Below are 25,565 nucleotides of genomic sequence, written 5' to 3' on the forward strand. Positions count from 1 at the left end.
CTGGCAGGATCCTGATACACTGTGAAACCCCATAAACACCTGGCAGGATCCTGATGCAGTGTGAAACGCCATACACACCTGGCAGGATCCTGATCCAATGTGAAACCCCCATACACACCTGGCAGGATCCTGATACACTGTGAAACACCATAGACACCTGGCAGGATCCTGATGCACTGTGAAACCCCATACAGACCTGGCAGGATTCTGATGCACTGTGAAACCCCATAAACACCTGGCAGGATCCTGATACACTGTGAAAACCCCATACACACCTGGAAGTATCCTGATGCACTGTGAAACCCCATGCACACCTGGCAGGATCCTGATCCACTGTGAAACCCCCATACAAACCTGGCAGGATCCTGATACACTATGAAATCCCGATACACACCTGGAAGGATCATGATACACTGTGAAACCCCCACACACACCTGGCAGGATCCCGATACACTGTGAAACCCCATACACACCTGGCAGGATCCTGATACACTGTGAAAGCCCCATTCACATCCGGCATGATCCTGATACACTGTGAAACCCCATAAACACCTGGCAGGATCCTGATCCACTGTGAAACCCCCATACACACCTGGAAGCATACTGATACACTGTGAAACCCCAGACACATCTGGCAGGATCCTGGTGCACTGTGAAAACCCCATACACACCTTGCAGATACTGATACAATGTGAAAACCCCATACACACCTGGCACGATCCTGATCCACCGTGAAAACACCATACACACCTGGCAGGATACTGATAAAGTGTGAAACCCCCACACACACCTGGCAGGATCCTGATAAACTGTGAAACCCCCATACACACCTGGCAGGATCCAGATAAACTGAGAAACCCCCATACACACCTGGCAGGATCCTGAGAAATTGTGAAATCCCCGTAAACACCTGGCAGCTTCCTGATCCTCTGTAAAACCCCGGACACACCTGGCAGGATCCTGATTTTCTGTGAATCCCCATATACAACTGGCAGGATCCTGATGAACTGTGAAACCCCCATACACACCTGGCAGGATCCTGATAATCTGTGAAAAACCCATACACACCTGGCAGGATCCTGATCCACTGTGAAAATCCCATACACACCTGGCAGGATCCAGATAAACTATGAAACCCCCATACACACCTGGCAGGATCCTGATAGACTGTGAAACCCCCACACACACCTGGCAGGATCCCGATACACTGTGAAACCCCACACACACCTGGCAGGATCCTGATACACTGTGAAAGCCCCATTCACATCCGGCAGGATCCTGATACACTGTGAAACCCCATAAACACCTGGCAGGATCCTGATCCACTGTGAAACCCCCATACACACCTGGAAGCATCCTGATACACTGTGAAACCCCAGACACATCTGGCAGGATCCTGGTGCACTGTGAAAACCTCATACACACCTTGCAGATACTGAGACAATGTGAAAACCCCATACACACCTGGCAGGATCCTGATCCACCGTGAAAACACCATACACACCTGGCAGGATCCTGATAAACTGTGAAACCCCCATACACACCTGGCAGGATCCAGATAAACTGTGAAACCCCCATACATACCTGGTAGGATCCTGAGAAATTGTGAAATCCCCGTACACACCTGGCAGCTTCCTGATCCTCTGCAAAACCCCGTACACACCTGGCAGGATCCTGATCCTCTGTGAATCCCCATATACAACTGGCAGGATCCTGATGAACTGTGAAACCCCCATGCACACCTGGCAGGATCCTGATAATCTGTGAAAAACCCATACACACCTGGCAGGATCCTGATCCACTGTGAAAATCCCATACACACCTGGCAGGATCCAGATAAACTATGAAACCCCCATACACACCTGGCAGGATCCTGACAGACTGTGAAACCCCCATACACACCTGGCAGGATCCTGATAAATGGTGAAACCCCCATATACACCTGGCAGGATCCTGATATATTGTGAAAGCCCCGTACACACCTTGCAGGATCCTGATCCTCTGTGAAACCCCGTGCACACCTGGCAGGATTCTGATGAACTGTGAAACCCCCATACACACCAGGCAGGATACTGATAATCTGTGAAACCCCCGTACACACCTGGCAGGAGCCTGATACACTGTGAAAACCCCGTGCACACCTGGCAGGTTCCTGATGCACAGTGATACCCCATTCACATCTGGCAGGATCCTGATACACTGTGAAACCCCATACACACCTGGCAGGATCCTGATACACTGTGAAACCCCATACACACCTGGCAGGATCCTGATCCACTGTGAAACTCCCTTACACACGTGGCAGGATCCTGATACACTGTGAAACCCCATGCACAGCTGGCAGGATCCTGATCCACTGTGAAACCCCCAAACACACCTGGCAGGATCCTGATACACTGTGAAACCCCATACACACCTGGCAGGATCCTGATGCACTGTGAAACGCCATACACACCTGGCAGGATCCTGATCCAATGTGAAACCCCCATACACACCTGGCAGGATCCTGATACACTGTGAAACCCCATAGACACCTGGCAGGATCCTGATACACTGTGAAAACCCCATACACACCTAGAAGGATCCTGATACACTGTGAAACCCCATGCACACCTGCCAGGATCCTGATCCACTGTGAAACCCCCATACAAACCTGGCAGGATCCTGATACACTGTGAAATCCCGATACACACCTGGAAGGATCAAGATACACTGTGAAACCCCCATACACACCTGGCAGGATCCCGATACACTATGAAACCACATACACACCTGGCAGGATGCTGATACACTGTGAAAGCCCCATTCACATCCGGCAGGATCCTGATACACGGTGAAACCCCATACACACCTGGCAGGATCCTGATACACTGTGAAACCCCCATACACACCTGGAAGAATCCTGATACACTGTGAAGCCCCAGACACACCTGGCAGGATCCTGGTGCACTGTGAATACCCCATAAACACCTTGCCGATACTGATACACTGTGAAAACCCCATACACACCTGGCAGGATACTGATCCACCGTGAAAACACCATACACACCTGGCAGGATCCTGATTAACTGTGAAACCCCCATACATACCTGGTAGGATCCTGAGAAATTGTGAAATCCCCTTACACACCTGGCAGCTTCCTGATCCTCTGCAAAACCCCGTACACACCTGGCAGGATCCTAATCCTCTGTGAATCCCCATATACAACTGGCAGGATCCTGATAAACTGTGAAACCCCCATGCACACCTGGCAGGATCCTGATAATCTGTGAATAACCCATACACACCTGGCAGGATCCTGATCCACTGTGAAAATCCCATACACACCTGGCAGGATCCAGATAAACTATGAAAGCCCCATACACACCTGGCAGGATCCTGATAAACGGTGAAACCCCCATACACACCTGGCAGGATCCTGATATATTGTGAAAGCCCCGGACGCACCTTGCAGGATCCTGATCCTCTGTGAAACCCCGTGCACACCTGGCAGGATTATGATGAACTGTGAAACCCCCATACACACCAGGCAGGATACTGATAATCTGTGAAACCCCCGTACACACCTGGCAGGAGCCTGATACACTGTGAAAACCCCGTACACACCTGGCAGGTTCCTGATGCACAGCGATACCCCATTCACATCTGGCAGGATCCTGATACACTGTGATACCCCATACACACCTGGCAGGATCCTGATCCACTGCGAAACCCCCTTACACACGTGGCAGGATCCAGATACACTGTGAAACCCCTTGCACAGCTGGCAGGATCCTGATCCACTGTGAAACCCCCAAACACACCTGGCAGGATCCTGATACACTGTGAAACCCCATACACACCTGGCAGGATCCTGATGCACTGTGAAACGCCATACACACCTGGCAGGATCCTGATCCAATGTGAAACCCCCATACACACCTGGCAGGATCCTGATACACTGTGAAACCCCATAGACACCTGGCAGGATCCTGATACACTGTGAAAACCCCATACACACCTGGAAGGATCCTGATACACTGTGAAACCCCATGCACACCTGGCAGGATCCTGATCCACTGTGAAACCCCCATACAAACCTGGCAGGATCCTGATACACTGTGAAATCCCGATACACACCTGGACGGATCAAGATACACTGTGAAACCCCCATACACACCTGGCAGGATCCCGATACACTATGAAACCACATACACACGTGGCAGGATCCTGATACACTGCGAAAGCCCCATTCACATCCGGCAGGATCCTGATACACGGTGAAACCCCATACACACCTGGAAGGATCCTGATACACTGTGAAGCCCCAGACACACCTGGCAGGATCCTGGTGCACTGTGAATACCCCAAACACACCCTGCCGATACTGATACACTGTGAAAACCCCATACACACCTGGCAGGATACTGATCCACCGTGAAAACACCATACACACCTGGCAGGATCCTGATTAACTGTGAAACCAGCATACACAACTGGCTGGATCCTGATAAACTGTGAAACCCCCAAACACACCTGGAAAGATCCAGCTAGACTGTGAAACCCCCATACACACCTGGCAGGATCCTGATAAATTGTGAAATCCCCGTACACGCATGGCAGGATCCTGATCCTCTGTGAAACCCCGTACACACCTGGCAGGATCCTGATCCTCTGCGAATCCCAAAACACACCTGGCAGGATCCTGATGAACTGTGAAACCCCCATACACACCTGGCAGGAGCCTGATACACTGTGAAAACCCCGTACACCCCTGGCAGGTTCCTGATGCACAGTGCAACCCCATTCACATCTGGCAGGATCCTGTTACACTGTGAAACCACATACACACCTGGAAGGATCCTGATTAACTGTGAAACCCGCAGACACAACTGGCAGGATCCTGATAAACTGTGAAACCCCATACACACCTGGAAAGATCCAGATAAACTGTGAAACCCCCATACACACCTGGCAGGATCCTGATAAATTGTGAAATCCCCGTACACACATGTCAGGATCCTGATCCTCTGTGAAACCCCGTACACACCTGGCAGGATCCAGATCCTCTGCGAATCCCCAAACACACCTGGCAGGATCCTGATGAACTGTGAAACCCCCATACACACCTGGCAGGATCCTGATAATCTGTGAAATCCCCGGACACACCTGGCAGGAGCCTGATACACTGTGAAAACCCCGTACACTCCTGGCAGGTTCCTGATGCACAGTGCAACCCCATTCACATCTGGCAGGATCCTGTTACACTGTGAAACCACATACAGACCTGGAAGGATCCTGATTCACTGTGAAACTCCATACACACGTGGCAGGATCCTGATACACTTTGAAACCACATACACACCTGGTAGGATCCCAATGCACTGTTAAAACCCCATACACACCTTGCAGATCCTGATACACTGTGAAAACCCCATACACACCTGGCAGGATCCTGATACACTGTGAAACTCCATACAAACATGGCAGATCCTGATACACTGTGAAAACCCCATACACACCTGGCAGGATCCTGATCCACTGTGAAAACCCCATACACACCTGGCAGGATCCTGATACACTGTGAAACTCCATACACACCTGGCAGATCCCGATACACTGTGGAAACCCCATACCGACCTGGCAGGATCCTGATCCACTGTGAAAAGCCCATACACACCTGGCAGGATACTGATCCACAGTGAAAACCCCATACACACCTGGCAGGATCCAGATAAACTGTGAAACCCCCATACACACCTGGCAGGATCCCGATACACTATGAAACCACATACACACCTGGCAGGATCCTGATACACTGTGAAAGCCCCATTCACATCCGGCAGGATCCTGATACACGGTGAAACCCCATACACACCTGGCAGGATCCTGATACACTGTGAAACCCCCATACACACCTGGAAGGATCCTGATACACTGTGAAGCCCCAGACACACCTGGCAGGATCCTGGTGCACTGTGAATACCCCATGCACACCTTGCCGATACTGATACACTGTGAAAACCCCATACACACCTGGCAGGATACTGATCCACCGTGAAAACACCATACACACCTGCCAGGATCCTGATTAACTGTGAAACCAGCATACACAACTGGCAGGATCCTGATAAACTGTGAAACCCCCAAACACACCTGGAAAGATCCAGATGAACTGTGAAACCCCCATACACACCTGGAAGGATCCTGATAAATTGTGAAATCCCCGTACACACATGGCAGGATCCTGATCCTCTGTGAAACCCCGTACACACCTGGCAGGATCCTGATCCTCTGCGAATCCCCAAACACACCTGGCAGGATCCTGATGAACTGTGAAACCCCCATACACACCTGGCAGGAGCCTGATACACTGTGAAAACCCCGTACACCCCTGGCAGGTTCCTGATGCACAGTGCAACCCCATTCACATCTGGCAGGATCCTGTTACACTGTGAAACCACATACACACCTGGAAGGATCCTGATTAACTGTCAAACCCGCAGAAACAACTGGCAGGATCCTGATAATCTGTGAAACCCCCATACACACCTGGAAAGATCCAGAAAAACTGTGAAACCCCCATACACACGTGGCAGGATCCTGATAAATTGTGAAATCCCGAAAACACCTGGCAGGATCCTGATGAACTGTGAAACCCCCATACACACCTGGCAGGGTCCTGATAATCTGTGAAATCCCCGTACACACCTGGCAGGAGCCTGATACACTGTGAAAACCCCGTACACCCCTGGCAGGTTCCTGATGCACAGTGCAACCCCATTCACATCTGGCAGGATCCTGTTACACTGTGAAACCACATACACACCTGGAAGGATCCTGATTCACTGTGAAACTCCATACACACGTGGCAGGATCCTGATACACTTTGAAACCACATACACACCTGGTAGGATCCGAATACACTGTTAAAACCCCATACACACCTTGCAGATCCTGATACACTGTGAAAACCCCATACACACCTGGCAGGATCCTGATACACTGTGAAACTCCATACAAACCTGGCAGATCCTGATACACTGTGAAAACCCCATACATACCTGGCACGATCCTGATCCACTGTGAAAACCCCATACACACCTGGCAGGATCCTGATACACTGTGAAACTCCATACACACCTGGCAGATCCCGATACACTGTGGAAACCCCATACCGACCTGGCAGGATCCTGATCCACTGTGAAAACCCCATACACACCTGGCAGGATCCTGATAAACTGTGAAAATCCCATACACACCTGGCAGGATACTGATCCACTGTGAAAACCCCATACACACCTGGCAGGATCCTGATAAACTGTGAAACCCCCATACACACCTGGCAGGATCCTGATAAACTGCGAAACCCACATACACACCTGGCAAAATGCTGATAAATGGTGAAACTCCCAATTACACCTGGCAGGATCCTGATCCACTGTGAAATCCCCATGAACACCTGGCAGGATCCTGATCTCCTGTGAAAAACCCATACACACCTGGCAGGATCCTAATCCACTGTGAAAACCCCATAATCACCTGGCAGGATCCTGACAAAGTGTGAAAACCCCATACACACCTGGCAGGATCCTGAACCACTGTGAAAACCCCATACACACCTGGCAGGATCCTGATCAACTGTGAAACACACATACACACCTGGCAGGATCCTGATAAACTGTGAAACCCCCATACACACCTGGCAGGAACCTGATAAACGGTGAAACCCCCATACACACCTGGCAGGATCCTGATATATTGTGAAAACCCCGTACACACCTGGCAGGATCCTGATCCTATGTGAAACCCCGTACACACCTGGCAGGAACCTGAAATATTGTGCAAACCCCGTACACACCTGGCAGGATCCTGATCCTCTGTGAAACCCTGTACACACCAGGCAGGATCCTGATCCACTGTGAAAAACCCATACACACCTGGCAGGATCCTGATACACTGTGAAAACCCGATACACACCTGGAAGGATCAAGATACACTGTGAAACCCCCATACACACCTGGCAGGATCCCGATACACTATGAAACCCCATACACACCTGGCAGGATCCTGATACACTGTGAAAGCCCCATTCACATCCGGCAGGATCCTGATACACTGTGAAACCCCATACACACCTGGCAGGATCCTGATACACTGTGAAACCCCCATACACACCTGGAAGGATCCTGATACACTGTGAAGCCCCAGACACACCTGGCAGGATCCTGGTGCACTGTGAATACCCCATACACACCTTGCAGATACTGATGCACTGTGAAAACCCCATACACACCTGGCAGGATACTGATCCACCGTGAAAACACCATACACACCTGGCAGGATCCTGATTAACTGTGAAACCCGCAGACACAACTTTCAGGATCCTGATAAACTGTGAAACCCCCATACACACCTGGAAAGATCCAGATAAACTGTGAAACCCCCATACACACCTGGCAGGATCCTGATAAATTGTGAAATCCCCGTACACACATGGCAGGACCCTGATCCTCTGTGAAACCCCGTACACACCTGGCAGGATCCAGATCCTCTGCGAATCCCCAAACACACCTGGCAGGATCCTGATGAACTGTGAAACCCCCATACACACCTGGCAGGATCCTGATTAACTGTGAAACCCGCAGACACAACTGGCAGGATCCTGATAAACTGTGAAACCCCCATACACACCTGGAAAGATCCAGATAAACTGTGAAACCCCCATACACACCTGGCAGGATCCTGATAATCTGTGAAAACCCCGTACACCCCTGGCAGGTTCCTGATGCACAGTGCAACCCCATTCACATCTGGCAGGATCCTGTTACACTGTGAAACCACATACACACGTGGCAGGATCCTGATACACTTTGAAACCACATACACACCTGGTAGGATCCTGATACACTGTGAAACTCCATACAAACCTGGCAGATCCTGATACACTGTGAAAACCCCATAAACACCTGGCAGCATCCTGATCCACTGTGAAAACCCCATACACACCTGGCAGGATCCTGATACACTGTGAAACTCCATACACACCTGGCAGATGCCAATACACTGTGAAAACCCAACACACACCTGGCAGGATCTGATCCACTGTGGAAAACCCATACACACCTGGCAGGATCCTGATAAACTGCGAAACCCACATACACACCTGGCAAGATGCTGATAAATGGTGAAACTCCCAATTACACCTGGCAGGATCCTGATCCACTGTGAAATCCCCATGAACACCTGGCAGGATCCTGATCCACTGTGAAAACCCCATAATCACCTGGCAGGATCCTGATAAACTGTGAAAACCCCATACACACCTGGCAGGATTCTGAACCACTGTGAAAACCCCATACACACCTGGCAGGATCCTGATCAAATGTGAAACACACAGACACACCTGGCAGGATCCTGATGAACTGTGAAACCCTCATACACACCTGGCAGGAACCTGATAAACGGTGAAACTCCCAAACACACCTGGCAGGATCCTGATATATTGTGAAAGCCCCGTACACACCTGGCATTATCCTGATCCTATGTGAAAACCCGTACACACCTGGCAGGAACCTGATATATTGTGCAAACCCCGTCCACACCTGGCAGGATCCTGATCCTCTGTGAAACCCTGTACACACCAGGCAGGATCCTGATCCACTGTGAAAAACCCATACACACCTGGCAGGATCCTGATCCACTGTGAAAACCCCAAACACACCTGGCAGGACCCTGATACACAGTGAAACCCCATACACATCTGGCAGGACCCTGACGCTCAGTGAAACCCCAAACACACCAGGCAGGATCCTGATGCTCAGTGAAAACCCCATACACACCTGGCAGGATCCTGATCGACTCTGAAAACCCCATACACACCTGGCAGGACCCTGATCCACTGTGAAAATCCCGTACACACATGGCAGGATCCTGATCCACTGTGAAATCCCCATACAGAACTGGCAGGATCCTGATCCACTGTGAAAACCCAAAACACACATGGCAGGATCCTAATACACAGTGAAACCCCATATACACCTGGCAGGACACTGATACACAGCGAAACCCCATACACACCAAGCAGGACCCTGATACACAGTGAAACCCCATACACACCAGGCAGGATCCTGATGCACAGTGAAAACCCCATACACACCTGGCAGGACCCTGATACACAGTGTACCCCATGCACTCCAGGCAGGATCCTGATGCACAGTGGAAACCCCATACACAGCTGGCAGGATACTGATAAACTGTGAAAACCCCATACACACCTGGCAGGATACTGATACACTGTGAAAACCCCATACACACCTGGCAGGATCCTGATACAATGTGACAACCCCATCAACACGTGGCAGGAGCCTGATAAACATGTGAAAACCCCAGACACACCTGGCAGGATTCTGATCCACTGTGAAAATCCCAGACACACCTGGCAGGATCCTGATACACTGTGAAAACCCCATACACACCTGGCAGGACTCTGATACACTGTGAAAACCACATACACACCTGGCTGGATCCTGATAAACTTTCAAAACCCCATACTCTCCTGGCAGGATCCTGATACACTGTGATAACCCCATACACACCTGGCAGGATCCTGATACACTGTGATAACCCCATACACACCTGGCAGGATCCTGATACACTGTGAAAACCCCATACACACCGGGCAGGAAACTGATAAACTGTGGAATCCCCACACACACCTGCCAGGATCCTGATAAACTGTGAAAACCCCATGCATACCTGGCAGGATCCTGATGCACTGTGAAACCCCATAAACACCTGGCTGGATCCTGATACACTGTGATAACCCCATGCACACCTGGAAGGATCCTGATACTCTGTGAAACCCCATACACACCTGGCAGGATCCTGATCCACTGTGAAACCCCCATACACACCTGGCAGGTGCCTGATACACTGTGATCACCCCATACACACCTGGAAGTATCCTGATACACTGTGAAACCCCCATACACACCTGGCAGGATCCTGAACCACTGTGAAAATCCCATACACACCTGGCAGGATCCCGATACACTGTGAAACCCCATACACACCTGGTAGGATCCTGATACACTGTGAAAACCCCATTCACATCCAGCAGGTTCCTGATACACTGTGAAACCCCATACACACCTGGCAGGATCCTGATACACTGTGAAACCCCCATACACACCTGGAATGATCCTGATACACTGAGAAACCCCAGACACATCTGGCAGGATCCTGGTGCACTGTTAAAACCCAATACACACCTTGCAGATCCTGATACACTGTGAAAACCCCATACACACCTGGCAGGATACTGATCCACTGTGAAAACCCCATACACACCTGGCAGGAACCTAATAAACTGTGAAACCCCCATACACACCTGGCAGGATCCTGATAAACTGTGAAACCACCAGACACACCTGGCAGCATCCTGTTAAATCGAGAAACCCCAATACACACCTGGCAGGATCCTGATATATTGTGAAAACCCCATAAACACCTGGCAGGATCCTGATCCTCTGTGAAACCCCGTACACACCTGGCACGATCCTGATATATTGTGAAAACCCCGTACACACCGGGCAGGGTGCTGATCCTCTGTGAAACCCCGTTCACCCCTGGCAGGATCCTGATTCACTGTGAAAACCCCATACACACCTGGCAGGATCCCGATGAACTGTGAAACCCCCATACACACCTGGCAGGAGCCTGATAATCTGTGAAACCCCCGTACACACCTGGCAGGAGCCTGATAATCTGTGAAAACCCCGTACACACCTGGCAGGTTCCTGATGGACAGTGAAACCCCATTCACATCTGGCAGGATCCTGATACACTGTGAAACCCCATACACACATGGCAGGATCCTGATCCACTGTGAAACCCCGATACACACCTGGCAGGATCCTGATAAACTGTGAAAAACCCATACACACCTGGCAGGATCCTGATCCACTGTGAAAACCCCATACACACCTGGCAGGATCCTGATAAACTATGAAACACCCATACACACCTGGCAGGATCCTGATAGACTGTGAAACCCGCATACACACCTGGCAGGATCCTGATAAACGGTGAAACTCCCATGAACACCTGGCAGGATCGTGATATATTGTGAAAGCCACGTGCACACCTGGCAGGATCATGATCTTCTGTGAAACCCCATACACACCTGGCAGGATCCTGATGAACTGTGAAACCACTATGCACACCTGGCAGGATCCTGATAAACTGTGAAACCCCCGCACACACCTGGCAGGAGCCTGAAACACTGTGAAAACTCCGTACACACCTGGCAGGTTCCTGATGCACAGTGAAACCCCATTCACATCTGGCAGGATCCTGATACACTGTGAAACCCCATACACACCTGGCAGGATCCCGATACACTGTGAAACCCCATACACACCTGGCAGGATCCTGATACACTGTGAAAACCCCAATCACATCCAGCAGGATCCTGATACACAGTGAAACCCCATGCACACCTGGCAATATCCTGATACACTGTGAAGCCCCCATGCACACCTGGAAGGATCCTGATGCTCTGTGAAACCCCAGACACATCTGGCGGGATCCTGGTGCACTGTCAAACCCAATACACACCTTGCAGATCCTGATACACTGTGAAAACCCCATACACACGTGGCAGGATCCTGATTCACTGTGAAAACCCCATACACACCTGGCAGGAACCTGATAAACTGTGAAACCCCCATTCACACCTGGCAGGATCCTGATAAACTGTGAAACCCCCATACACACCTGGCAGTATCCTGTTAAACGGAGAAACCCCAATACACACCTGGCAGGATCCTGATGAACTGTGAAAACCCTATACACACCTGGCAGGATCCTGATCCACTGTGAAAACCCCATACACACCTGGCAGGATCCGGATAAACAGTGAAACCCCCATACACACCTGGCAGGATCCTGATGAACTGTGAAACCCACATACACACCTGGCAAGATCCTGATTAATGGTGAAACTCCCATATACACCTGGCAGGATCCTGGTCCACTGTGAAATCCCCATGCACACCTGGCAGGATCTTGATCCACTGTGAAAACCCCATACTCACCTGGCAGGATCCTGATAAACTGCAAAAACCCCATACACACCTGGCAGGATTCTGAACCACTGCGAATACCCCATACACACCTGGCAGGATCCTGATAAACTGTGAAACACCCATGCACACCTGGCAGGATCCTGATAAACTGTGAAACCCCCATGCACACCTGGCAGGATACTGATATATTGTGAAAACCCCGTATACACCTGGCAGGAACCTGACATATTGTGCAACCCCGTACACACCTGGCAGGATCCTGTTCCTCTGTGAAACCCCGTACACAGCTGGCAGGATCCTGATCCACTGCGAAAACCCCATACACACCTGGCAGGATCCTGATGAACTGTGAAACCCCCATACACACCAGGCAGGATCCTGATAATCTGTGAAACCCCCGCACACACGGCAGGAGCCTGATACACTGTGAAAACCCATCACACAGCTGGCACGTTCCTGATGCACATTGAAACCCCATTCACATCTGGCAGGATCCTGATCCACAGTGAAATCCCATTCATGTATGGCAGGATCCTGATGCACTGTGTAACCCCGTTCACATCTGGAAGGACACTGATCCACTGTGAAAACCCCAAGCACACCTGGCAGGATACTAAGACACTGTGAAAACCCCATACTCAGCTGGCAGGATCCTGATCCACTGTGAAACCCCAATCACACCTGGCAGGAACCTGATACACAGTGAATCCCCAATCACACCTGGCAGGAACCTGATACACAGTGAATCCCCATTCACATCTGGCAGGATCCTGATCCACTGTAAAACCCCATGCACACCTGGCAGGATCCAGATCCACAGTGAAAACCCCATACACACTTTGCAGGATCCTCAACCACCGTTAAATCCCCATACACACCTGCCAGGATCCTGATACACTGTGAAAACCCCATTCTCACCTGGCAGGTTCCTGATCCACTGTGAAATCCCAGTCACACCTGGCAGGATTCTGATACACTGAGAACCCCAAACACACATGGCAGGATCCTGATCCACTGTGAAACCCCACACACTCCTGGCAGGACCCTGATACTCAGTGAAACCCCATTCACACCTGGCAGGACCCTGATACACAGTGAAACCCCATGCACCCCAGGCAGGATCCTGATGCGCAGTGAAAACCCCCATACACACCTGGCAGGATCCTGATCAACTGTGAAGACCCCATACACACCTGGACGGATCCTGATACACTGTGAAACCCCAGACACATCTGGCGGGAACTTGGTGCACTGTCAAACCCAATACACACCTTGCAGATCCTGATACACAGTGAAAACCCCATTCTCACCTGGCAGGTTCCTGATCCACTGTGAAACCCCATTCACATATGGCAGGATCCTGATACACTGTGAAATCCCAGTCACACCTGACAGGATTCTGATACACTGAAAACCCCAAACACACCTGGCAGGATCCTGATCCACTGTGAAACCCCACACACTCCTGGCAGGACCCTGATACTCAGTGAAACCCCATACACACCTGGCAGGACCCTGATCCACGGTGAAAGCACCGTACACACCTGGCAGGAACCTGATAAACTGTGAAACCCCCATACACACCTGGCAGGATCCTGAGAAACTGTGAAACCCCCATACACACCTGGCAGTATCCTGATAAACGGAGAATCCCCAAAACACACCTGGCAGGATCCTGATGAAATGTGAAAACCCCATACACACCGGGCAGGATCCTGAACCTCTGTGAAAAACCTATACACACCTGGCAGGATCCGGATAAACTGTGAAACCCCCATACATACCTGGCAGGATCCTGACAAACTGTGAAACGCACATGCACACCTGGCAAGATCCTGATAAATGGTGAAACTCCCAAATACACCTGGCAGTATCCTGATCCACTGTGAAATCCCCATGCAAACCTGGCAGGCTCCTGATCCACTGTGAAAACCCCATACTCACCTGGCAGGATCCTGATAAACTGTGAAAACCCCATACACACCTGGCAGGATCCTGATCCACCGTGAAAACACCATACACACCTGGCACGATACTGATAAAGTGTGAAACCCCCACACACACCTGGCAGGATCCTGATAAACTGTGAAACCCCCATGCACACCGGACAGGATCCAGATAAACTGTGAAACCCCCATACACACCTGGCACGATCCTGAGAAATTGTGAAATCCCCGTACACACCTGGCAGCTTCCTGATCCTCTGTAATACCCCATATACAACTGGCAGGATCCTGATGAACTGTGAAATCCCCATACACACCTGGCAGGATCCTGATAATCTGTGAAAAACCCATACACACCTGGCAGGATCCTGATCCACTGTGAAAATCCCATACACACCTGGCAGGATCCAGATAAACTATGAAACCCCCATACACACCTGGCAGGATCCTGATAGACTGTGAAACCCCCACACACACCTGGCAGGATCCCGATACACTGTGAAACCCCACACACACCTGGCAGGATCCTGATACACTGTGAAAGCCCCATTCACATCCGGCAGGATCCTGATACACTGTGAAACCCCATAAACACCTGGCAGGATTCTGAACCACTGTGAAAACCCCATACACACCTGGCAGGATCCTGGTAAACTGTGAAACACCCAAGCACACCTGGCAGGATCCTGATAAACTGTGAAACCCCCATGCACACCTGGCAGGATCCTGATAAACGGTGAAACCCGCATACACACCTGGCAGGATCCTGATATATTGTGAAAGCCCCGTCCACACCTGGCAGGATCTTGATCCGATGTGAAACCCCGTACACACATGGCAGGAACCTGATATATTGTGCAAACCCCGTACGCACCTGGCAGGATCCTGATCCTCTGTGAAACCCAGTACGCACCTGGCAGGATCCTGATGAACTGTGAAACCCCCATACACACCAGGCAGGATCCTGATAATCTGTGAAACCCCCGTACACACCTGGCAGGAGCCTGATACACTGTGAAAACCCCTCACACAGCTGGCAGGTTCCTGATGCACAGTGAAACCCCATTCACATCTGGCAGTATCCTGATACATTGTGAAAACCCCATACACACCCGGCAGGATCCTGATCCACTGTGAAATCCCCATACACACCTGTCAGGATCCTGATCCACTGTGAAAACCCTAAACACACCAGGCAGGATCCTGATAATCTGTGAAACCCCCGTACACACCTGGCAGGAGCCTGATACACTGTGAAAACCCCTCACACAGCTGGCAGGTTCCTGATGCACAGTGAAACCCCATTCACATCTGGCAGTATCCTGATACATTGTGAAAACCCCATACACACCCGGCAGGATCCTGATCCACTGTGAAATCCCCATACACACCTGTCAGGATCCTGATCCACTGTGAAAACCCTAAACACACCTGGCAGGATCCTGATACACAGTGAAACCCCATACACACCTGGCAGGACCCTGATACACAGTGAAACCCCATACACTCCTGGCAGGACACTGAGACACAGTGAAACCCCATACACACCAGGCACGATACTGATGCACAGTGAAAACCCCATACACACCTGGCAGGATCCAGATCCACTGTGAAAACCCCATACACACCTGGCAGGAACCTGATACACAGTGAAACCCCATACACACCAGGCAGGATCCTGATGCACATTGGAAACCCCATACACACCTGGCAGGATCCTGATAAACTGTGAATAACCCATACACACCTGGCAGGATCCTGATGCACTGCAAAACCCCATACACACCTGGCAGGATACTGATCCACTGTGAAAACCCCATACACACCTGGCAGGATACTGATACACAGTGGAATCCCCATTCGCAGCTGGCAGGATCCTGATACACTGTGAAAACCCCATACACACCAGGCAGCATCCTGATACACTGTGAAAACCCCATAAACACCTGGAAGGATCCTGATACACTGTGAAAACCCCATACACACCTGGCAGGATCCTGATAAACTGTGAATAACCCATACACACCTGGCAGGATCCTGATGCACTGCAAAACCCCATACACACCTGGCAGGATACTGATCCACTGTGAAAACCCCATACACACCTGGCAGGATACTGATACACTGTGAAAATCCCATACACACCAGCCAGCATCGTGAAAAACTGTGAAAACAACATCCACACCTGGCAGGATGCTGATGCACTGGGAAAACCCCAAACACACATAGCAGGATCCTGATAAACTGTGAAAACCCCGGAAACACCGGGCAGGATCCTGATAAACTGTGAAAACCCCAAACACACCTGGCAGTATCCTGATAAACTGTGAAAACCCCATACACACCTGTCAGGATCCTTACAATCTGTGAAAAACCCATACACACTTGGCAGGATCCTTAATTACTGTGAAAACTGCACACACCGGGCAGGTTCCTGATAACCTGTGAAAACCCCATATACGCCTGGCAGAAACCTGATCCACTGTGAAAACCCCATACACACCTGGCAGGATCCTGATCCACTGTGAAAACCCCATGCACACCTGGCAGGATCCTGATATACTGTGAAAACCCCAGACAAATCTTGGAGGATTCTGATGCACTGTGAAACCCCATACACCCCTGACAGGATCCTGATACACAGTGAAAACCCATGCACACCTGGCAGAATCCTGATGCACTGTGAAAACCCCATGCACACCTGGCAGAATCCTGATACACTCTGAAACCCCATACACACCTGGCAGGATCCTGATACACTGTGAAACCCCCATACACATCTGGCAGGATCCTGATGTGCAGTGAAACCCCATTCACAAATGGCAGGATCCTGCTACACTTTGAAACCCCATACAAACCTGGCAGGAACCTGATCCACTGTGAAAACCCATTCACACCTGGCAGGATCCTGATACACTGTGAAAAGCCCATACACACCAGGCAGGATCCTGTTCAACGGTGAAAACCCCACACACACATGGCAGGATCCTGATCCACTGTGAAACCCCATTCACCTCTGGCAGAATCCTGATACTCTGTGAAACCCCATAAACACCTGGCAGGCTCCTGATCCACTGTGAAACCCCATTCACCTCTGGCAGGATGCTGATACTCTGTGAAAACCCCATACACAACTGGCAGGATCATGATACACTGTGAGAACCCCACATACCCCTGGCAGGATCCCGATACCCTGTGAAAACCCCATAAACACCTGGCATGATCCTGATGCACTGTGAAAACCCCATACACATCTGGCAGGATCCTGATACACTCTCAAACCCCATACACCCCTGGCACGAACCTGATACACTGTGAAACCCCCATAAACATCTGGAAGGATCCCTATGCACTGTGAAAACCCCATACACATCTGGGAGAATTCTGATGCACTGTGAAAACCCCATACACACCAGGCAGGATCCTGATAATCTGTGAAAACCCCGTACACACCTGGCAGGATCCTGATCCTCTGTGAAACCCCATTCATACCTTGCAGGATCCTCACAAAATGTGAAACCCCCAGACACTTCTGGCAGGATCCTGACACACTGTGAAAACCAAGACACATCTGGCAGGATTCTGATGCACTGTGAAAACCCCATACACACCTGGCAGGATCCTGATACACTGTGAAAACCCCATGCACACCTGGCAGGATCCTGATGCACTGTGAATACCCCATGCATACTTGGCAGGGTCCTGACACACTCTGAAACCCCATACACTCCTGGCAGGATCCTGATACACTGTGGAACACCCATACACATCTGGAAGGATCCTGATGCTCTGTGATAACACCATACACATCTGGCAGTATCCTGATACACTGTGAAAGCCCATACACACCTGGCAGGAACCTGATACACTGTGAAAATCGCATTCACATCTGGCAGGATCCTGATACACTGTGAAACACCAAACACACCTGGCTGGATCCTCAACCACTGTGAAACCCCCATGCACACCTGGCAGGATCCTGATAAACTGTGAAACCCCCATACACACCTGACAGGATTCTGATGTGCTGTGAAACCCCATTCACATCTGGCAGGATCCTGATGTGCAGTGAAACCCCATTCACGTCTGTCAGGAACCTGATCCACTGTGAAACATCATTCACATCTGGCAGGATCCTGATGAACTTTGAAAACCCCATAAACACCTGGCAGGATCCTGATCCACTGTGAAAACCCCAAACACACATGGCAGGATCCAGATCCACTGTGAAACCCCATTCACATCTGGCAGGAACCCCGTCCACACCTGGCAGGATCCGGATGCACAGTGAAACCCCATTCACATCTGGCAGGATCCTGATACTCTGTGAAACCCCATAAACACCTGGCAGGAACCTGATGCACTGTGAAAACCCCATACACACCTGGCAGGATCGTGATACACTGTGAAAACACCATACACACCTGGCAGGATCCTGAAACTCTCTGAAAACCCCACATAGACCTGGCAGGATCCTGATGCACTGTGAAATCCCCAGACACACCTGGCAGGATCCTGATACACTGTGAAAACCCCATACACTCCTGGCAGGGTCCTGGTACACTCTGAATCACCAAACACACCTGGCACGATCCTGATACACTGTGAAACCCCCATACACATCTGGCAGGATCCTGATGCACTGTGAAAACCCCATACACACCAGGCAGGATCCTGATAAACTGTGAAAACCCCGTACACACCTGGCAGGTTCCTGATCCTCTGTGAAACCCCATTCACACCTTGCAGGATCCTCACAAAATTTGAAAGCCCCCAGACACACCTGGCAGGATCCTGATACACTGTGAAACCCCATGCACACCTGGCAGGATCCTGAAACGCTGTGAAACCCCATACACACGTGGCAAGATCCTGATCCACTGTGAAACCCCTCACACACAAGGGAGGATCCTGATAAACTGTGAAAACCCCATTCACACCTTGCAGGATTCTCACAGAATGTGAAACCCCCAGACACACCGGTCCGGTTCCTGGTGCACTGTGAAACCCCATTCACACCTTGCAAGATCCTCATACACTGTGAAACACCCAGACACATCTGGCAGGGTCCTGATGCACTGTGAAACCCCATACACATCTGGCAGGATCCTGATGCACTGTGAAACCCCAGACACACCTGGCCGGATCCTGATGCACTGTGAAAACCCCATGCACACCTGGCAGGATGCTGATACACTCTTAAACCCCATACACACCTGTCAGGATCCTGATACACTGTGAAACTCTCATACACATCTGGAAGTATCCTGATCCACTGTGAAACCCCAGACACATCTGGCAGGATCCTGATACACTCTGAAACCCCATACACACCTGGCAGGATCCTGATACACTGTGAAACCCCCACACACATCAGGAAGAATCTTGATCCACTGTGAAACCCCAGACACATCTGGCAGGAACCTGATCCACTGTGAAAACCCCATACATTCCTGTCAGATCCTGATACATTTTGAAAACTCCATAAACACCTGGCAGGATCCTGATCCTCTGTGAAAACTCCATAAACACCTGGCAGATCCTGATACATTGTGAAAACCCCATACACACCTGGCAGGATCCTGATACACTGTGAAAAGTCCATTAACACCTGGCAGATCCTGATACATTGTGAAAACCCCATACACACCTGGCAGATCCTGATATATTGTGAAAACCCCATAAACACCAGGCAGATCCTGATACATTGTGAAAACCCCACACACATCTGGCAGGATCCTGATACACTCTCAAACCCCATACACACCTGGCACGATCCTGATACACTGTGAAACCCCCATAAACATCTGGAAGGATCCCTATGCACTGTGAAAACCCCATACACATCTGGGAGGATTCTGATGCACTGTGAAAACCCCATACACACCAGGCAAGATCCTGATAATCTGTGAAAACCCCGTACACACCTGGCAGGATCCTGATCCTCTGTGAAACCCCATTCACACCTTGCAGGATCCTCACAAAATGTGAAACCCCCAGACTCTTCTGGCAGGATCCTGACACACTGTGAAAACCAAGACACATCTGGCAGGATTCTGATGCACTGTGAAAACCCCATACACACCTGGCAGGATCCTGATACACTGTGAAAACCCCATGCACACCTGGCAGGATCCTGAAGCACTGTGAATACCCCATGCATACCTGGCAGGGTCCTGACACACTCTGAAACCCCATACACTCCTGGCAGGATCCTGATACACTGTGGAACACCCATACACATCTGGAAGGATCCTGATGCTCTGTGATAACACCATACACATCTGGCAGTATCCTGATACACTGTGAAACCCCATACACACCTGGCAGGAACCTGAAACACTGTGAAAATCGCATTCACATCTGGCAGGATCCTGATACACTGTGAAACACCATACACACCAGGCTGGATCCTCAACCACTGTGAAACCCCCATGCACACCTGGCAGGATCCTGATAAACTGTGAAACCCCCATACACACCTGACAGGATCCTGATGTGCTGTGAAACCCCATTCACATCTGGCAGGATCCTGATGTGCAGTGAAACCCCATTCACGTCTGGCAGGAACCTGATCCACTGTGAAACATCATTCACATCTGGCAGGATCCTGATGAACTTTGAAAACCCCATACACACCTGGCAGGATCCTGATACACTGTGAAAACCCCAAACACACATGGCAGGATCCAGATCCACTGTGAAACCCCATTCACATCTGGCAGGAACCCCGTCCACACCTGGCAGGATCCGGATGCACAGTGAAACCCCATTCACATCTGGCAGGATCCTGATACTCTGTGAAACCCCATAAACACCTGGCAGGAACCTGATGCACTGTGAAAACCCCATACACACCTGGCAGGATCGTGATACACTGTGAAAACACCATACACACCTGGCAGGATCCTGAAACTCTCTGAAAACCCCACATAGACCTGGCAGGATCCTGATGCACTGTGAAATCCCCAGACACACCTGGCAGGATCCTGATACACTGTGAAAACCCCATACACTCCTGGCAGGGTCCTGGTACACTCTGAATCACCAAACACTCCTGGCACGATCCTGATACACTGTGAAACCCCCATACACATCTGGCAGGATCCTGATGCACTGTGAAAACCCCATACACACCAGGCAGGATCCTGATAAACTGTGAAAACCCCGTACACACCTGGCAGGTTCCTGATCCTCTGTGAAACCCCATTCACACCTTGCAGGATCCTCACAAAATTTGAAAGCCCCCAGACACACCTGGCAGGATCCTGATACACTGTGAAACCCCATACACACCTGGCAGGATCCTGAAACGCTGTGAAACCCCATACACACGTGGCAAGATCCTGATCCACTGTGAAACCCCTCACACACAAGGCAGGATCCTGATAAACTGTGAAAACCCCATTCACACCTTGCAGGATTGTCACAGAATGTGAAACCCCCAGACACACTGGTCCGGTTCCTGGTGCACTGTGAAACCCCATTCACACCTTGCAAGATCCTCATACACTGTGAAACACCCAGACACATCTGGCAGGGTCCTGATGCACTGTGAAACCCCATACACACCTGGCCGGATCCTGATGCACTGTGAAAACCCCATGCACACCTGGCAGGATGCTGATACACTCTGAAACCCCATACACTCCTGGCAGGATCCTGATACACTGTGAAACTCCCATACACATCTGGAAGTATCCTGATCCACTGTGAAACCCCATACACATCTGGCAGTATCCTGATACACTGTGAAACCCCCATACACATCTGCAAGGATCCTGATGCACTGTAAAAACCCCATACACATCTGGCAGGATCCTGATACACTGTGAAACCCCATACACACCTGGCAGGATCCTGATACACGGTGAAAACCGCATTCACATCTGGCAGGATCCTGATACACTGTGAAACCCCATACACATCTGGCAGGATGGAGATACACTGTGAAACCTCCATACACATCTGGAAGGATCCTGATGCACTGTGAAATCCCCATACACATCTGACAGTATCCTGATACACTGTGAACACCCATACACACCTGGCAGGAACCTGATACACTGTGAAAATCGCATTCACATCTGGCAGTATCCTGATACACTGTGAAACACCATACACACCTGGCAGGGTCCTGAACCACTGTGAAACACCCATACACACCTGGCAGGATCCTGATAAACTGTGAAACCCCCACACACTCCTGGCATGATCCTGATGTGCAGTGAAACCCCATACAAACCTGGCAGGATCCTGATCCACTGTGAAAACCCATTCACACCTGGCAGGATCCTGATCCTCTGTGAAACCCCATTCACACCTTGCAGGTTCCTCACAAAATTTGAAAGCCCCCAGACACACCTGGCAGGATCCTGATACACTGTGAAACCCCATACACACCTGGCAGGATCCTGAAACGCTGTGAAACCCCATACACACGTGGCAAGATCCTGATCCACTGTGAAACCCCTCACACACAAGGCAGGATCCTGATAAACTGTGAAAACCCCGTACACACCTGGCAGGATCCAGATCCGCTTTGAAACCCCATTCACACCTTGCAGGATTCTCACAGAATGTGAAACCCCCAGACAGACCGGTCTGGTTCCTGGTGCACTGTGAAACCCCATTCACACCTTGCAAGATCCTCATACACTGTGAAACACCCAGACACATCTGGCAGGATCCTGATGCACTGTGAAACCCCATACACATCTGGCAGGATCCTGATGCACTGTGAAACCCCAGACACACCTGGCCGGATCCTGATGCACTGTGAAAACCCCATGCACACCTGGCAGGATGCTGATACACTCTGAAACCCCATACACACCTGGCAGGATCCTGATACACTGTGAAACTCCCATACACATCTGGAAGTATCCTGAACCACTGTGAAACCCCAGACACATCTGGCAGGATCCTGATACACTGTGAAACCCCATACACACCTGGCAGGATCCTGATACACTGTGAAACCCCCACACACATCAGGAAGAATCCTGATCCACTGTGAAACCCCAGACACATCTGGCAGGAACCTGATCCACTGTGAAAACCCCATACATTCCTGTCAGATCCTGATACATTTTGAAAACTCCATAAACACCTGGCAGGATCCTGATCCTCTGTGAAAACTCCATAAACACCTGGCAAATCCTGATACATTGTGAAAACCCCATACACACCTGGCAGGATCCTGATACACTGTGAAAACTCCATTAACACCTGGCAGATCCTGATACATTGTGAAAACCCCATACACACCTGGCAGATCCTGATATATTGTGAAAACCCCATAAACACCTGGCAGATCCTGATACACTGTGAAACCCAAGACACATCTGGCAGGATCCAGATATACTCTGAAACCCCATACACACCTGGCAGGACCCTGATACACTGTGAAACCCCCATACATATCAGGAAGGATCCTGATCCACTGTGAAACCCCAGATACATCTGGCAGGAACCTGGTCCATTGTGAAAACCCCATAAACTCCGGTCAGATCCCGATAAATTTTGAAAACTCCATAAACACCTGGCAGGATCCTGATACTCTGTGAAAACTCCATAAACACCTGGCAGATCCTCATACATTGTGAAAACCCCATACACACCTGGCAGGTTCCTGATACATTGTAAAAACCCCAAAAACTCCTGGCGGATTCTGATACATTGTGAAAACTCCATAAACACCTGGAAGACCTGATACATTGTGAAAACCCCAAAAACATCTGGCAGGATCGTGATGCACTGTGAAACCCCATACACACCTGGCAGGAACTTGATACACTGTGAGACTCCCAAGCACACCTGGCAGGATCCTGATGTGCAGTGAAACCCCATACACATCCGGCAGGATCCTGATACACTGTGAAACCCCACAGAAACCTGGCAGGATCCTGATCCACTGTGAAACCCTATTCACACCTGGCAGAATCCTGAAACACTGTGAAAACCCCATACACACCTTGCAGGATCCTGATCCACTGTGAAAACCCCACACACACATGGGAGGACCCTGATCCACTGCGAAACCCCATTCACATCTGGCAGGATCCCCGTCCACACCTGGTAGGATCCAGATGCACTGTGAAAACCCCATACACACCTGGCAGGATCCTGATACACTGTGAAAACCCCATACACACCTGGCAGGATCCTGATACACTGTGAAATCCCGATACACACCGGGCACGATCCTGATACACTGTGAAACACTCATAAACATCTGGAAGGAACCCGATGCACTGTGAAATCCCAATACACATCTGGCAGAATTCTGATGCACGGTGAAAACACCAAACACACCAGGCATGATCCTGATAAACTGTGAAAACCCCGTACACACCTGGCAGAATCCTGATCCTCTGTGAAACCCCATTCACACCTTGCAGGATCCTCACAAAATGTGAAACCCCCAGACACACCTGGCTGGATCCTGATGCACTGTGAAACCCCATTCACACCTTGCAAGATCCTCATAAACAGTGAAACCCCCAGACACACCTGGGTGGATCCTGACACACTGTGAAACCCCTTT

This window comes from Heterodontus francisci, unplaced genomic scaffold, assembly GCF_036365525.1.
Source record: "Heterodontus francisci isolate sHetFra1 unplaced genomic scaffold, sHetFra1.hap1 HAP1_SCAFFOLD_53, whole genome shotgun sequence".
In the NCBI taxonomy this organism is placed as follows: domain Eukaryota; kingdom Metazoa; phylum Chordata; class Chondrichthyes; order Heterodontiformes; family Heterodontidae; genus Heterodontus; species Heterodontus francisci.